We start from the raw sequence: 17,268 nt of genomic DNA on the forward strand, positions 1-17,268 counted from the left end.
TAAGCATGAGGAGAATTTAACATGGATTGCAACAAGGAAATACAATCTATCAAAGAACAATTATCATAATTAAAATCCTTGAAATCCAAAAGAGTGTGTTCATTGCTACTTAACGTTTTGACCTCTCCAATCCCACTTTTATCAATTTTTGCATCAAGATCTATAAACTCTGAATCGTTGGGACGCCTTCTAGCTAAAGTTGACTCATCTCCAGTCCCATTTTTATCAAGATTTATATTAGAAAACAAAGATTCAAAGGATTCACATCAATCACTTTAAGATCTTCATCATTATTTAAAGACTCTGGTTTAGCGGCCATCTTGTTTACTAAAGTAGCTTGTTTATCAGAAATTTGGCCTACTAAATTTTCAAGATGAGCAAACTGAGATTTCAAACCATAAAATTCCTTAGACATATCATCGAGCTCTTTATTCATATATTCCATCAAATTTTTTTGCTCCTTGAGCTCGTTCCTAAAGAAACTATTATGCTCAAATAGTAAGGACATAAAGCTCCTAACATTATTTTCAATTTCTTCCAACTTCTGAAAGTAAGGATCAAAATTATTGGGTTGAGCCATAAAGGAAAGAAAACACACCAACACACTAGTAACAAATGGCAAACAAAAAGACGAATGGAAGAAGGGCGAATAAAAGGGAAAATCTTTTTGTATTTTTCTGAAAATCATTTTAGAAGTGGGGGAGAGGAAAACAAGAGGAAAATGGAAAATAATGTAATGCAAGAGATGAGAGTTTATGATGGGTACTTGGTAGGCTTGATGTAGACCTACTGGCAACTGCGCCAGAAATTCTTCCTGCTACTTCTTTAGCTTGTGTTGGTTTTTCCCTTGAAGAGGAAAGGGTGATGCATCAAAGTAGAGATAAGTATTTCCCTCAGTTACAGAACCAAGGTATCAATCTAGTAGGAGGTACAAGCAAGTCCCCAATCTATGCACCTGCACAAACAATCAAACACTTGCACCCAACGCGATAAAGGGGTTGTCAATCCCTTCACAATCAATTGCAAAGGTGAGTGCTGATAGAGATAGGTAAAATAAAAGATAACTAAATATTTTGGGGTTTTTTGGTTTATAGATCTGAAAATAAAAGATTTCAAAATAGTAGATTGGAAAGCAAATACGATGGAAAATAGACCCGGGGGCCATAGGTTTCACTAGAGGCTTCTCTCATGAAGGCAAATTATACGGTGAGTGAACAAATTACTGTCGAGCAATTGATACAAAAGCGCAAAGTTATGATGATATCCAATGCAATGATTATGCATATAGGCATCACGTTTGTCTAAGGTAGACCAAAACGATTCTGCATCTACTACTATTACTCCACACATTGGTCGACTCTTGCCTGCATATAGAGTATTAAGTTCAAGAGAACAGAGTAACGCATTAAGTAAGATGACATGATGTAGATGCATAAACTCCAGCAATATGATGAAAACCCCATCTTTTTTATCCTTGATGGCAACAATACAATACGTGCCTCGCTACCCCTACATTGTCACTGGGTGAGGACACCGCAAGATTGAACCCAAAATTGAGAACCTCTCCCATTGCAAGAAATACCAATCTAGTTGGCCAAACCAAACCAATAATTCAAAGAGAAATACAAAGATATCAAATCATGCATATAAGAATTCAGAGAAGATTCAAATAATATTCATCAATAATTTGATCATAAACCCACAATTCATCGGATCTCGACAAACACACCGCAAAAGAATATTACATTGGATAGAACTCCAAGAACACCGAGGAGAACATGGTATTGAAGATCAAAGAGAGAGAAGAAGCCATGTAGCTACTAGCTATGGACCCATAGGTCTGAGGTAAACTACTCACGCTTCATCGGAAGGGCAATAGGGTTGATGTAGATGCCCTCCGTGATCGAATCCCCCTCCGGCAGATTGCCGGAAAAGGCACCAAGATGGGATCTCACGGGAACAGAAGGTTGCGGCGGCAGAAAAGTATCTTCATAGCTCTCCCTGAGGGTTCTGGAATATATCTGAATTTATAGGACGAAGAGGTAGGTCAGGGGATCACCAAGAGGGCCACAAGATAGGGGCGCGCCCCTATGGCTTGCCATCACCCGCGTATCTTCTAACTTCAACTCCAAGTCTTGTAGGTGTCTTCTGGTCCAAGAAAAATCATCCCGAAAGTTTTATTCCGTTTGGACTCCCTTTGGTATTCCTTTTCTGCGAAACTCAAAAACAAGGAAAAAAACAGAAACTGCCACTGGGCTCTAGGTTAATAGGTTAGTCCCCAAAAAATATAAAATAGCATATTAATGCATATAAAACATCCAAAACGGATAATATAATAGCATGGAACAATCTAAATTATAGATACGTTGGGGACGCATCACTGCACATGGTTAAGAGATTGTCGTGGTCCTTGTGTGGCGCCCCCTCCCACATATATATAGGTGGGGGAGAGGGGAGGCAGCTAGGAGGCGCCCCAAGGGTGGCCAAATCCCCCTTGGGCTCCTGCCCTTGGCTGCCCCCCTTCCTTGTTTGTGCAGGAGGAAGGCACGGGGAGATGCCCCCCTTTCCTTTCTCTCATGAGGAGGGAAAGGCAAGAGGGGCCAACCCTCCCCCTTTCCTTCCCCTAGGGCCGGCGGCCAGGGAGAGGGGTGCACCAGCCCCTTGTGGGATGGTGTGTTTCCCCCCTTTGGCCCATTAATCCCATATAGCCTCCCGGGGCTTCCCGAAACCCCTTCCGCTGATCTGATGACTACCTGGTACCTCCCGAAACTCTTCTGGTGTCCAAATATCATCATCCAATATATCAATCTTTACCTCTCGGACCATTCTGGAGCTCCTCCTCATGTCCTAGATCTCATTTGGGACTCCGAATTGAGCAACATTCGGTCACCAAATCATATAACTCATATAACATTATATCGTCAACGAAGGTTAAGCGTGCGACCCTACGGGTTCGAGAACTATGTAGAAATGACCGAGACACCTCTCCGGTCAATAACCAATAGCGGAACATGGATGCCCATATTAGTTCCTACATATTCTTTGAAGATCTTTATTGGTCGAACTGTTATGACAACATACGTAATTCCCTTTGTCTGTCGGTATGTTACTTGCCCGAGATTCGATCACCGTTATCTCCATACCTAGTTCAATCTCGTTACCGGTAAGCCTCTTTACTCCCCGTAATACAACATCTCATAACTAACTCCTTAGTCATTTTGCTTGCAAGCTTCTTGTGATGTGTATTACCGAGAAGGCCCAGAGATACTTCTCCGATACACGGAGTGACAAATCATAATCTCGATCCATGCCAACTGAACAGATACCTTCGGAGATACCTCTAGAGGATCTTTATGATCACCCAGTTACGTTGTGATGTTTGATAGCACACAAAGTATTCTTCCGCTACCCGGGAGCTGCATGATCTCATAGTCGAAGAAATATGTATTTTACATTAAGAAAGCAATAGCAATAAATTGAACTATCATATGCTAAGCTAATGGATGGGTCTTGTCCATCACATCATTCTTCTAATGATGTGATCTCGTTATCAAGTGACAACACATGTCTATGGTTAGGAAACCTTAACCATCTTTGATCAACGAGCTAGTCTAGTAGAGGCTTACTAGGGACACAGTATTTGTTTATGTATCCACACATGTATTTAAGTTTCCGATCAATACAATTCTAGCATGAATAATAAACCTTTATCATGAATAAGGAAATATATAAAATAACAACTTTATTATTGCCTCTAGGGCATATTTCCTTTAGACGGTGCATGCCTGGGCAACCCGCCTTGGCGGTCCATGAAGGATGAATCTCGTGCGTGACTGGGGCCGCCGTTATGGGGTGAATTCAACCTTAGAGTACCGCGCGCAGTGGCCAGTCGACGACCTTTGCCCCAAGCCGGGTTTGTTAGGTCGCGACAGGCGAATCGTGGATCGCGCCCGCCTCATCAGCTTGTCCATGGAGCCGGCATGCGATGACCGTTTGGCCCATGTTGGACTAGTTCGGTCGCACCATCCCGCACGGGCCTGGTCTGGTAGAACCATGTGAGCGTGCATCACGGCTGTCGTGCCGTCTCATGAGCGTGGATGGACTAACATGATTGTTTGCCTCGTGGTTGTCTGTTTTGCTCGCGACGGTGTCGGCCTGTTTTGTTCTCTCGTCCAGGGTTGCTACAGACGAACGCTCGTTTGCACAACCCGAGTACGTGCAGGCACATCATCGTTTGCACGAGTCGACTCGGGTTAAGAGCGACGTACCAGGACATTGGGTACGATGCCGAGGCTGGTCCACGAGGGGGTGGTCGAGGTTGGTTCTCGGCCTGTGCGGTTACAGGTGTGCCGAGTCGGGATGTTTCCTGTTCATTACGATCTTTTCGTTATGTCATTTGCGTTTTCCCATAAATTCTTTGTTGTTTGCCACATGTTGGGCATGACCCACAATGGCCTTTCCCTTGTCTCGCTTCTTCAAGCTTTCTCAGGGCCATCCCTGCTTTGCTCGTCGGCGTTGGTTCCTCGTGTGAGGTGAGGTTTGTAATTGTTTCCCTCTTGGCTATGGCATTTCTTTCCTTCTCACTCACTGTCCTTTGCTTTTCTCTTCGTTACAGGTAATGCGTCTCTGGTTCATTAGTTTCGCTAGTGATGGAGATGACTGCTTGATGAAATGAGGCCACGACCACTACTTGATATGTCTTCGACGTATCTATAATTTTGATTGTTTCATGTTGTTACCATACCACTTTTACATAATTTTGGCAAAAAAATTATATTCTTTCTATTTGGGTTAACCTATCAAGTTAGTGCCAAAGGACAATTCCTATTTTCTATTGTTTTTTGGGGGGTCTTCAGTGAAAACTTCAAGGAGCCGGAATAATCTGAAAATTTATGTGGATTTTTTATGGAATATATATGAATTGTTGGCGTAAGAATCAACGCAAGACCGGGCCCATGGGCTCCAAAAGCCAGGGGCGCGCCATGTGTCCTTGGGGCCAAACCGTAAGTCGGTTGGAGCTCTTCTTTGGGTGCAAGGAAGCTAATTTATGGGGGGTCATGTAGAATTTCAGTCCGATCGGGGTTACGAAACTCCGAGTATTTAAGAAGCGGTGTTCAGCCAGAAAGCAGGACCGGAAACAGAGGGAAACCCTGAAGAGAAGGAAGAGGAAAGATCCAAACTCGGAGGGGCTTCCGCCTCTCGGGGCCATGGAGGCCAAGGACCAGAGGGGGGGACTTTCTCCGATCTAGGGGGAAGTCCTAGCAATAAGAAGAAGGAGGGGACTCTCTCCCCCTCTCTCCCAGTGGCATCGGGGCACCGTCGGGGGAATCATCATGATGATGATCTACTCCAACAACTTTGCTATCATCATCACCAACTCTCCCCCCCCCATCTATGCAGCAGTGTACCTCTCTCACCCTGGTGTAATCTCTACTTGAACATGGTGCTCTATACTATATATTATTATCCAGTGATGTGTTGCACCTCTATGATGTTTGAGTAGATGTTTTATCATGCGGGCTAATTGTGGTATGGTATGGTTGATATGAAGTGTATGTTATTATGGTGTTGTCCTATGGTGCCCTCCTTGTCGCGCAAGCGTGTGGGGTTCTAGTTGTAGGGTGTTGCAATTGAAGGAAATATGCCCTAGAGGCAATAATAAAGATATTATTTATTTCCTTATTTCATGATAAATGTTTATTATTCATGCTAGAATTGTATTAACCGGAAACATGATACATGTGTGAATATATAGACAAACTGAGTGTCACTAGTATGCCTCTACTTGACTAGCTCATTAATCAAAGATGGTTATGTTTCCTAGCCATGGACAAAGAGTTGTCATTTGATTAACGGGATCACATCATTAGGAGAATGATGTGATTGACTTGACCCATTCCGTTAGCTTAGCACTTGATAGTTTAGTATGTTGCTATTGATTTCTCCATGACTTATACATGTTCCTACAACTATGAGATTATGCAACTCCCGTTTACCGGAGGAACACTTTGTGTGCTACCAAACGTCACAACGTAACTGGGTGATTATAAAGGAGCTCTACAGGTGTCTCCAAAAGTACATGTTGGGTTGGCGTATTTCGAGATTAGGATTTGTCACTCCGATTGTCGAAGAGGTATCTCTGGGCCCACTCGGTAATGCACATCACTATAAGCCTTGCAAGCATTGCAACTAATTAGTTAGTTGCGGGATGATGTATTACGGAACGAGTAAAGAGACTTGCCAGTAACGAGATTGAACTAGGTATTAAGATATCGACGATCAAATCTCGGGCAAGTAACATACCGATGACAAAGGGAACAACGTATGTAGTTATGCGGTTTGACCGATAAAGATCTTCGTAGAATATGTGGGAGCCAATATGAGCATCCAGGTTCCGCTACTGGTTATTGACCGGAGACATGTCTCGGTCATGTCTACATTGTTCTCGAACCTGTAGGGCCCGCACGCTTATGGTTTCGATGACAGTTATATTATGAGTTTATGAGTTTTGATGTACCAAAGGAGTTCGGAGTCCCGGATGAGATCGGGGACATGACGAGGAGTCTCGAAATGGTCGAGACGTAAAGATCGATATATTGGATGACTATATTCGGACTTCGGAAAGGTTCCGAATGATTCGGGTATTTTTCGGAGTACCGGAGAGTTACGGGAATTCGCCGGGGAGTATATGGGCCTTATTGGGCCATACGGGAATAGAGGAGAGAGGCCAAAAGGAAGGAGGCCTGCGCCCCCCTCTGGTCCGAATTGGACAAGGGACACAGCCCCCTTTTCCTTCTTCCTCTCCCCCTCTTTGCCCTTCTCCTACTCCAACAAGGAAGGAGGGAGTCCTACTCCCGGTGGGAGTAGGACTCCCCTTGGCGCGCCCCTCCTAGGCCGGCCGCCCCCTCCCCCCTTGCTCCTTTATATACGGGGGCAGGGGGCACCTCTAGATATAACAACAATTGATCCTTGAGATCTCTTAGCCGTGTGCGGTGTCCCCCTCCACCATAATCCACCTCGATAATATTGTAGCGGTGCTTAGGCGAACCCCTGCGTCAGTAGAACATCAAGATCGTCACCATGCCGTCGTGCTGACGGAACTCTCCCTCGACACTCGGCTGGATCGGAGTTCGAGGGACGTCATCGAGCTGAACGTGTGCAAGAACTCGGAGGTGCCGTAGTTTCGGTGCTTGATCGGTCGGGCCGTGAAGACGTACGACTACATCAACCGCGTTGTTTTAACGCTTCCGCTTTCGGTCTACGAGGGTATGTGGACATCACTCTCCCCTCTCGTTGTTATGCATCACCATGATCTTGTGTGTGCGTAGGATTTTTTTTAAAATTACTACGTTCCCCAACAGTGGCATCCGAGCCTGGTTTTATGCGTAGATGTTATATGCACGAGTAGAACACAAGTGAGTTGTGGGCGATAAAAGTCATACTTTTTACCAGCTTGTCATACTTTGGTTCGGCGGTATTGTTGGATGAAGCGGCCCGGACAGACATTACGCGTACGCTTACGCAAGACTGGTTCTACCGACGTGCTTTGCGCACAGGTGGCTGGCGGGTGTCTGTTTCTCCAACTTTAGTTGAACCGAGTGTGGCTACGCCCGGTCCTTGCGAAGGTTAAAACATCACTAACTTGACGAACTATCGTTGTGGTTTTTGATGCGTAGGTAAGAACGGTTCTTGCTCAGCCCGTAGCAGCCACGTAAAATTTACAACAACAATGTAGAGGACGTCTAACTTGTTTTTGCAGGGCATGTTGTGATGTGATATGGTCAAGACATGATGCTATATTTTATTGTATGTGATGATCATGTTTTGTAACCGAAGTTATCGGCAACTGGCAGGAGCCATATGGTTGTTGCTTTATTGTATGAAATGCAAACGCCCTGTAATTGCTTTACTTTATCACTAAGCGGTAGCGATAGTCATAGAAGCAATAGATGGCGTAACAACAACGATGCTACGATGGAGATCAAGGTGTCGCGCCGGTGACGATGGTGATCACGACGGTGCTTCGGAGATGGAGATCACAAGCACAAGATGATGATGGCCATATCATATCACTTATATTGATTGCATGTGATGTTTATCCTTTATGCATCTTATCTTGCTTTGATCGACGGTAGCATTTTAAGATGATCTCTCACTAAATTATCAAGAAGTGTTCTCCCTGAGTATGCACCGTTGCGAAAGTTCTTCGTGCTGAGACACCACGTGATGATCGGGTGTGATAGGCTCTACGTTCAAACACAACGGGTGCAAAACAGTTGCACACGTGGAATACTCAGGTTAAACTTGACGAGCCTAGCATATACAGATATGGCCTCGGAACACGGAGACCGAAAGGTCGAACGTGAATCATATAGTAGATATGATCAACATAGTGATGTTCACCATTGAAAACTACTCCATCTCACGTGATGATCGGACATGGTTTAGTTGATTTGGATCATGTGATCACTTAGATGACTAGAGAGATGTCTGTCTAAGTGGGAGTTCTTAAGTAATATGATTAATTGAACTTTAATTTATCATGAACTTAGTCCTGGTAGTATTTTGCAAATTATGTTGTAAATCAATAGCTCGCGTTGTTGCTTCCCTATGTTTTTGCTTCCCTATGTTTTTATATATGTTCCTAGAGAAAACTATGTTGAAAAATGTTAGTAGCAATGATGCGGACTTGGTCCGTGATCTGAGGTTTATCCTCATTGCTGCATAGAAGAATTATGTCTTTGATGCACCGCTAAGTGACAAACCTATTGCAGGAGCAGATACAAATGTTATGAACGTTTGGCTAGCTCAATATGATGACTACTTGACAGTTTTGTGCACCATGCTTTATGGCTTAGAACCGGGACTACACAAACATTTTTGAAACGTCACGGAACATATGAGATGTTCCATGAGATGAAATTGATATTTCATACTCATGCCCGTGTCAAGAGGTATGAGACCTTTGACAAATACTTCGCCTAAAAATGGAGGAGAATTGCTCAACTAGTGAGCAAGTACTTAGATTGTCTGAGTACTACAATCGCTTGAATCAAGTGGGAGTTAATCTTCCAGATAAGATAGTGATTGGCAGAGTTCTCTAGTCACCATCACCAAGTTACTGGAACTTCGTGATGAACTATAATGCAAGGGATGACGAACACGATTCCCGAGCTCTTCGTGATGATGAAATCGACGAAGGTAGAAATCAAGAAAGAGCATCAAGTGTTGATGATTGACAAGACCACTAGTTTCAAGAAAAGGGCAAAGGGAAGGAAAGGGAACTTCAAGTAGAATGACAAGCAAGTTGTCACTCCCGTAAAGAAGCCCAAAGCTGGACCAAAACATGAAACTGAGTGATTATACTGCAAAGGAAATGGTCACTAGAAGTGGAAATGCCCTGAATATTTGGTGGATAAGAAGGATGGCAAAGTGAACAAGGGTATATTTGATATACAGGTTATTGATGTGTACCTTACTAGTGTTTATAGTAGCCCCTGAGTATTTGATACTTGTTCGATTGCTAAAAATTAGTAACTCGAAACAGGAGTTACAAAATAAACAGAGACTAGTTAAGAGTGAAGTGACGATGTGTGTTGGAAGTGGTTCCAAGATTGATATAATCATCATCGCACACTCCCTATACTTTCGGGATTAGTGTTAAACCTAAATAAATGTTATTTGGCGTTTGCATTGAGCATGAATATGATTTGATCATGTTTATTGCAATACGGTATTCATTTAAAGTCAGAGAATAATTGTTGTTCTATTTGTATGAATAAAACCTTCAATGGTCATACACCCAATGAAAATAGTTTGTTGGATCTCGATCGTAGTGATACACATATTCATAATATTGATGCCAAAAGATGCAAAGTTGATAATGATAGTGCAACATATTTGTGGCACTGCCGTTTGGGTCATATCGGTGTAAAGCGCATGAAGAAACTCCATAAAGATGGATTTTTGGAATCATTTGGTTATGAATCATTTGATGCTTGCGAACCGTGCCTTTCGGGCAAGATGACTAAAACTCCGTTCTCCGGAACAATGGAATGAGCTACTGACTTATTGTAAATAATACATACCGATGTATGCAATCCAATGAGTGTTGATGCTCATGGCAAGTATCGTTATTTTCTGACCTTCACGGATGATTTGAGCAGATATGGGTATATCTACTTAATGAAACACAAGTCTGAAACATTTGAAAAGTTCAAAGAATTTCAAAGTGAAGTGGAGAATCATCGTAACAAGAAAATAAAGTTTCTACGATATGATCGTGGAGGAGAATATGTGAGTTACGAGTTTGGCTTTCAATTAAGACAATGTGGAATAGTTTCACACACTCATGCCACCTGGAACACCTCAGCTTAATGGTGTGTCCGAACGTCATAACCGTACTTTATTTGATATAGTGCAATCTATGATGTCTCTTACCGATTTACCACTATCATTTTTGGGTTATACATTAAAGACAGCTGCATTCACGTTAAATAGGGCACCATCTAAATCCGTTGAGACGACACCGTATAAACTATGGTTTAGCAATAAACCTAAGCTGTCGTTTCTTAAAGTTTGGGGCTGCGATGCTTATGTGAAAAAGTTTCAACCTGATAAGCTCGAAGCCAAATCGGAGAATTGCGTCTTCATAGAATACCCAAAGGAAACTGTTGGGTACACCTTCTATCACAGATCCGAAGGTAAAATCTTTTTTGCTAAGAATGGATCCTTTCTAGAGAAGGAGTTTCTCTCGAAAGAAGTGAGTGGGAGGAAAGTAGAACTTGATGAGGTAACTGTACCTGCTCCCTTATTGGAAAGTAGTTCATCACAGAAACCAGTTCATGTGATTCCTACACCAATTAGTGAGGAAGCTAATGATGATGATCATGAAACTTCAGATCAAGTTACTACCGAACCTCATAGGTCTTCTAGAGTAAGATCTGCACCAGAGTGGTACGGTAATCCTGTTCTGGAAGTCATGTTACTAGACCATGATGAACCTACGAACTATGAGGAAGCGATGATGAGCCCAGATTCCGCGAAATGGCTTGAGGCCATAAAATCTGAGATGGGATCCATGTATGAGAACAAAGTATGGACTTTGATTGACTTTCTCGATGATCAGCAAGCCATGTTAAATGGATCTTCAAGAGGAAGACGGACGTTGATAGTAGTGTTACTATCTACTAAGCTCGACTTGTTGTGAAAGGTTTTCGACAAGTTCAAGGTGTTGAATACGATGAGATTTTCTCACTTGTATCGATGCTTAAGTCTGTCCGAATCATGTTAGCAATTGCCACATTTTATGAAATCTGGCAAATGGATGTCAAAACTGCATTCCTCAATGGATTCTTTAAAGAAGAGTTGTATATAATGCAACCAGAAGGTTTTGTCAATCCTAAAGGTGCTAACAAAATGTGCAAGCTCCAGCGATGCATCAATGGACTGGTGCAAGCATCTCGGAGTTGGAACATATGCTTTGATGAGTTGATCAAAGCATATGGTTTTATACAGACTTTTGGAAAGGCATGTATTTACAAGAAAGTGAGTGGGAGCTCTGTAGCATTTCTGATATTATATGTGCAAGACATATTGTTGATTGGAAATGATATAGAATTTCTGGATAGCATAAAAGGATACTTGAATAAATGTTTTTCAAAGAAAGACCTCAGTAAAGCTGCTTACACATTGAGCATCAAGATCTATAGAGATAGATCAAGATGCTTGATAAGATTTTCAATGAGTACATACCTTGACAATATTTTGAAGTAGTTCAAAATGGAACAGTCAAAGAAAGAGTTCTTGCCTGTGTTGCAAAGGTATGAAATTGAGTAAGACTCAAATCCCGACCACGGCAGAAAATAGAAAGAGAATGAAAGTCATTCCCTATGGATCAGTCATAGGTTCTATAAAAGTATGCCATGCTATGGACCAGACCTATTGTATACCTTGCTCTGAGTTTGGAAAAGGAATACAATTTTGATCTAAGAGTATATCACTGGACAGCGGTCAAGAATATCCTTAGTGAGTACTAAGGAGATGTTTCTCGATTATGGAGGTGATAAAAGAGTTCGTCGTAAAGAGTTACATCGATGCAAGCTTTTACACTGATCCAGATGACTCTAAGTCTCAATCTGGATACATATTGAAAGTGGGAGCAATTAGCTAGAGTAGCTCCGTGCAGAGCATTGTAGACATAGAATATTTGCAAAATACATACGGCTCTGAATGTGACAGACCCGTTGACTAAACTTCTCTCATGAGCAAAACATGATCATACCTTAGTACTCTTTGGGTGTTAATCACATAGCGATGTGAACTAGATTATTGACTCTAGTAAAACCTTTGGGTGTTTATCACATGACGATGTGAACTATGGGTGTTAATCACATACAGATGTGAATATTAGTGTTGAATCACATGATGATGTGAACTAGATTATTGACTCTAGTGCAAGTGGGAGACTGAAGGAAATATGCCCTAGAGGCAATAATAAAGATATTACTTATTTCCTTATTTCATGATAAATGTTTATTATTCATGCTAGAATTGTATTAACCGAAAACATGATACATGTGTGAATATATAGACAAACTGAGTGTCACTAGTATGCCTCTACTTGACTAGCTCATTAATCAAAGATGGTTATGTTTCCTAGCCATGGAAAAAGAGTTGTCATTTGATTAACGGGATCACATCAGTAGGAGAATGATGTGATTGACTTGACCCATTCCATTAGCTTAGCACTTGATCATTTAGTATGTTGTTATTGCTTTCTTTATGACTTATACATGTTCCTACAACTATGAGATTATGCAACTCCCGTTTACCGGAGGAACACTTTGTGTTCTACCAAACGTCACAACGTAACTGGGTGATTATAAAGGAGCTCTACAGGTGTCTCCAAAAGTACATGTTGGGTTGGCGTATTTCGAGATTAGGATTTGTCACTCCGATTGTCGGAGAGGTATCTCTGGGCTCACTCGGTAATGCACATCACTATAAGCCTTGCAAGCATTGCAACTAATTGGTTAGTTGCGGGATGATGTATTACGGAACGAGTAAAGAGACTTGCCGGTAACGAGATTGAACTAGGTATTAAGATACCGATGATCAAATCTCGGGCAAGTAACATACCGATGACAAAGGGAACAACGTATGTAGTTATGCGGTTTGACCGATAAAGATCTTCGTAGAATATGTGGGAGCCAATATGAGCATCCAGGTTCCGCTATTGGTTATTGATCGGAGACATGTCTCGGTCATGTCTACATTGTTCTCGAACCCGTAGGGTCCGCACGCTTAAGGTTTCGATGACAGTTATATTATGAGGTTATGAGTTTTGATGTACCGAAGGAGTTCGGAGTCCTGGATGAGATCGGGGACATGACGAGGAGTCTCGAAATGGTCGAGACATAAATATCGATATATTGGACGACTATATTCGGACTTCGGAAAGGTTCTGAATGATTCAGTATTTTTCGGAGTACCGGAGAGTTACGGGAATTCGCCGGGGAGTATATGGGCCTTATTGGGCCATACGGGAATGAGGAGAGAGGCCAAAAGGAAGGAGGCCTGCGCCCCCCCCTGGTCCGAAATGGACAAGGGGCACAACCCCCTTTTCCTTCTTCCTCTCCCCCTCTTTCCCCTTCTCCTACTCCAACAAGGAGGGAGGGAGTCCTACTCCTGGTGGGAGTAGGACTCCCCTTGGCGCGCCCCTCCTAGGCCGGCCGCCCCCTCCCCCCTTGCTCCTTTATATACGGGGGCAGGGGGCACCTCTAGATATAACAACAATTGATCCTTGAGATCTCTTAGCCGTGTGCGGTGCCCCCCTCCACCATAATCTACCTCGATAATATTGTAGGGGCGCGCCAAGGGGAGTAGGACTCCCCTTGGCGCGCCCCTCCTAGGCCGGCCGCCCCCTCCCCCCTTGCTCCTTTATATACGGGGGTAGGGGGGCACCTCTAGATATAACAACAATTGATCCTTGAGATCTCTTAGCCGTGTGCGGTGCCCCCCTCCACCATAATCCACGTCGATAATATTGTAGCGGTGCTTAGGCGAAGCCCTGGGTCAGTAGAACATCAAGATCGTCACCACGCCGTCGTGCTGACGGAACTCTCCCTCGACACTCGGCTGGATCGGAGTTCGAGGGACGTCATCGAGCTGAACGTGTGCAAGAACTCGGAGGTGTCGTAGTTTCGGTGCTTGATCGGTCGGGCCGTGAAGACGTACAATTACATCAACCGCGTTGTTCTAACGCTTCTGCTTTCGGTCTACGAGGGTATGTGGACATCACTCTCCCCTCTTGTTGCTATGCATCACCATGATCTTGCATGTGCGTAGGAATTTTTTTGAAATTACTACGTTCCACAACAACAATATGTTGATGATTTGCTTATAGTCGGTTGCAGGAGCGATAGAAACCTAAACCCGAGTTCATGAGTTGTTGCATATGGGATCAAAGGCATTTTTTTACTTAATGTTATGGTTGGGTTTTACCTTAATGAAGCTTTGGTAGTTGTGGATGCTTGTTAGAGTTCTAGTCATAAGAACATGTGATCCAAGTACGGAAAGTATGTTACTTTAGGCCTCTCCCTCATAAGTATGATGATTATCACTATCATGTCATATTCAAGTGCTTAGGGACAAATCATTTTTCTCGTTGTTCTCCAAAACTGTCTACTTTATCATCATTTTATTTAAACATCACCTATCTTGCAAACCTATATTTTTATTGTCACAAAGTAGCTTTATTTCTTGTTGGAGAAACAATCTTGGAGGCCGTTCGAAGGTTCACTAAAGCAGTGATTGTTGTTTTTTGCCCGAAGTACTTGAGAGCACCCATAGAGGAAGTTACCCAAAGGCTGATGATAGAGAGTGAGGCAAGAGGATAGTCGGGGATGCTTGATTGTATGCACCAGAAATGGAAGAATTGTCCTGCAGGGTGGAAGGGTGAGTACAAAGGCCACACCAACAATCCAACGATCATTCTTGAGGCAGTTGCAATGAAGGATCTTTGGACATGGCATTCATTCTTTGGTCTGCATGGCTCTCACAATGACTTGAATGTGCTGTTGAGATCACCACTGTTCTTCAGGCTTATTATAGGAGATGCTCCTGCTTGCAACTGCTAGGTCAATGGGCACAACTAATCGATGTGTTACTACCTTGCGGGTGGCATCTATCCACAATGGGTCACCTTGGTCAAAACAATTTCGCGTCCAAAAGGTAACACAAATATTCACTTTGCCCAATGTCAAGAAGCTGCTAGGAAAGATGTGGAGAGAGCTTTCGGTGTGGTACGGAAGCGCTTTGCAATTGTCCGTGGGCCTGCCGATTAGTGGAGCTCCAAGGTTCTATGTCGTATCATGACTTGTTGCATCATATGCATAACATGATCATTGAAGATGAGAGGTATATGCCCGAGAACTTTTGGTGCATCACCAACGGGACTCTGTTTGAGCCAAAGTATGATCTGAATAGGATCCTGGCATTCCTTGAAGAGCATCGCAAGATCAAGAATCGACAAGTTCATGCTCAGCTCCAAGAAGATCTTATTGAGCATCACTGCCAATGTCACAGCGAGTCCTAGTTGTTCTATCACATGTTATTCGCTACATTTGGACCATTCGGTGTCCTTAAATTTGAATAATTCGGTTTGTAAACTTTGAATTCAGTTTGTAAACTATATTCGTGATTTGCTTGAACATTCAAATTTATGTTTAGTTTCTATATGTGTGCTAATATGTAGTTGTAATGTATAGTAGAACTGCAAAGTTTAGAAAAAACAACATTTACTCCGTTAAATATAGGGGATCGGCTAGTTTCGGCCAAATCTTACTGGAGTAAATATACTCCTCAAGGGTTTACTCCACCGTATCCTCCTCTATTTATTAGGTTCAGTTAGAAATGCCCTAAGGAGTGAGACAAGGATGCAACAGAGTTGATGACCTCAAGTATTCGGGCAACATCGATTCCTATCTCTAACCGGGATCAACCTCCGGCGCCCTAGGTTGTTGCTGGGGCTCTCTTAGTTTCCTGTCTTCTGTGCGTAGGTAGCTGTCAATTTGTGGCTAGTTGGGTTGTTTGGTTGGTTATACCAACCACTCTCACATGTGGGCTTTATCTATAAAGTTGGTCTCTCGTCTTTCCTCTAAAGAAAGGTAGTACATTAGAGTCCTTGTTCCCTCCGTTGCAGCCACAAACAGCAGCGGCCCTCGACCCCCTTTTCTTCCGGCATCGGCGTCTGCTAGGGCTGGCAGTATATCTAGCCATGGGCCGGGCCGGGCCGGGCTTGGGCCCGGCCTAAAAAAGTCCATGGCAGAAAACTGAGGCCCAAGCCCTCCCAGGCCCTACCATCGGGCCTACTTTTCAAGCCCAAGCCCGGCCCATCTGATAAAAAGCCCTTAGGGCTTAGGGCCGTGGGCCGGGCCTCTTCCTTAAAATGCCAATATGCCAAGCCCAAGCCCGTCCAGGCCCTGTTGCTGGGCTCAAAACTTAGGCCCAAGCCCGGCCCACAAGCAAGCCCATCAGGCCTAGGCCCTGGATTTTAGGGCCGGGCCTAGGTGGGCCGACAGGGCCGGGCCTGAGATGGCCAGGACTAGCTGGCAGTGACTGCAACATCTGTGTTCTCAGCGAGCTGCGTCGCAACGCTTAGCTGGCGCTGCCACCGATGCACTACCTGCGACCAATTCGCAGCAGGATAGCCCCCTCGCAGCATGGGCGGTCTCTTATGGCAAGCTACACCGCAGCACTCCTTGGCAGCACCGACAGGCCCCGGCGATGCTCCCATTGCAGCTCCACCGCAGCATGGCAAAAGCTTCATCGCAACACCGACCCTCTTCCCCCATTCCAACAATGGAAATTGTCCCAAGCTCAATCCGACTGGCAACAATCATGCCCACTTGGCCTTCCAAGTTCGCTTCAAAGCTCACTCAAAAAGGAATGGAAACATTTCACTTCAAATCCGGTTACTGCCGTTGGGTTGAAAAGTTGGGGAGGGCCACAAGCGGAAACGCGCCAAGTCCCCGACCCCAACCCCCAACACAGCTCGCGCGTCCATAAAACTGGATCCGCCGCCGACGCCTCTCCCTGCCCCTGCCTCCGGCGCGTCCCCCTCCTCCTCGCCTCCCTCAAACCCTAGCCCGCCCATGGCGTCGCCGCCGCTCCCCGGCTCTTCCTCCTTCTACTCAAGCGAGGACGAGCTCGCCTCCCTCCCGTACCCGTCGTTCGAATGGGGGGGAGCTGGTCGCCGCGTCTCTC

General features: G+C 44.1%; 1 pseudogene; it reads left to right on the plus strand.

The window, feature by feature from the left end:
- The first annotated feature begins 17,108 nt into the window (after positions 1 to 17,108).
- LOC119277805 overlaps positions 17,109 to 17,268 on the plus strand; it is a 1,609-nt pseudogene continuing 1,449 nt past the window's right edge.

Source organism: Triticum dicoccoides, chromosome 3B, assembly GCF_002162155.2.
Source record: "Triticum dicoccoides isolate Atlit2015 ecotype Zavitan chromosome 3B, WEW_v2.0, whole genome shotgun sequence".
NCBI classification, from domain to species: domain Eukaryota; kingdom Viridiplantae; phylum Streptophyta; class Magnoliopsida; order Poales; family Poaceae; genus Triticum; species Triticum dicoccoides.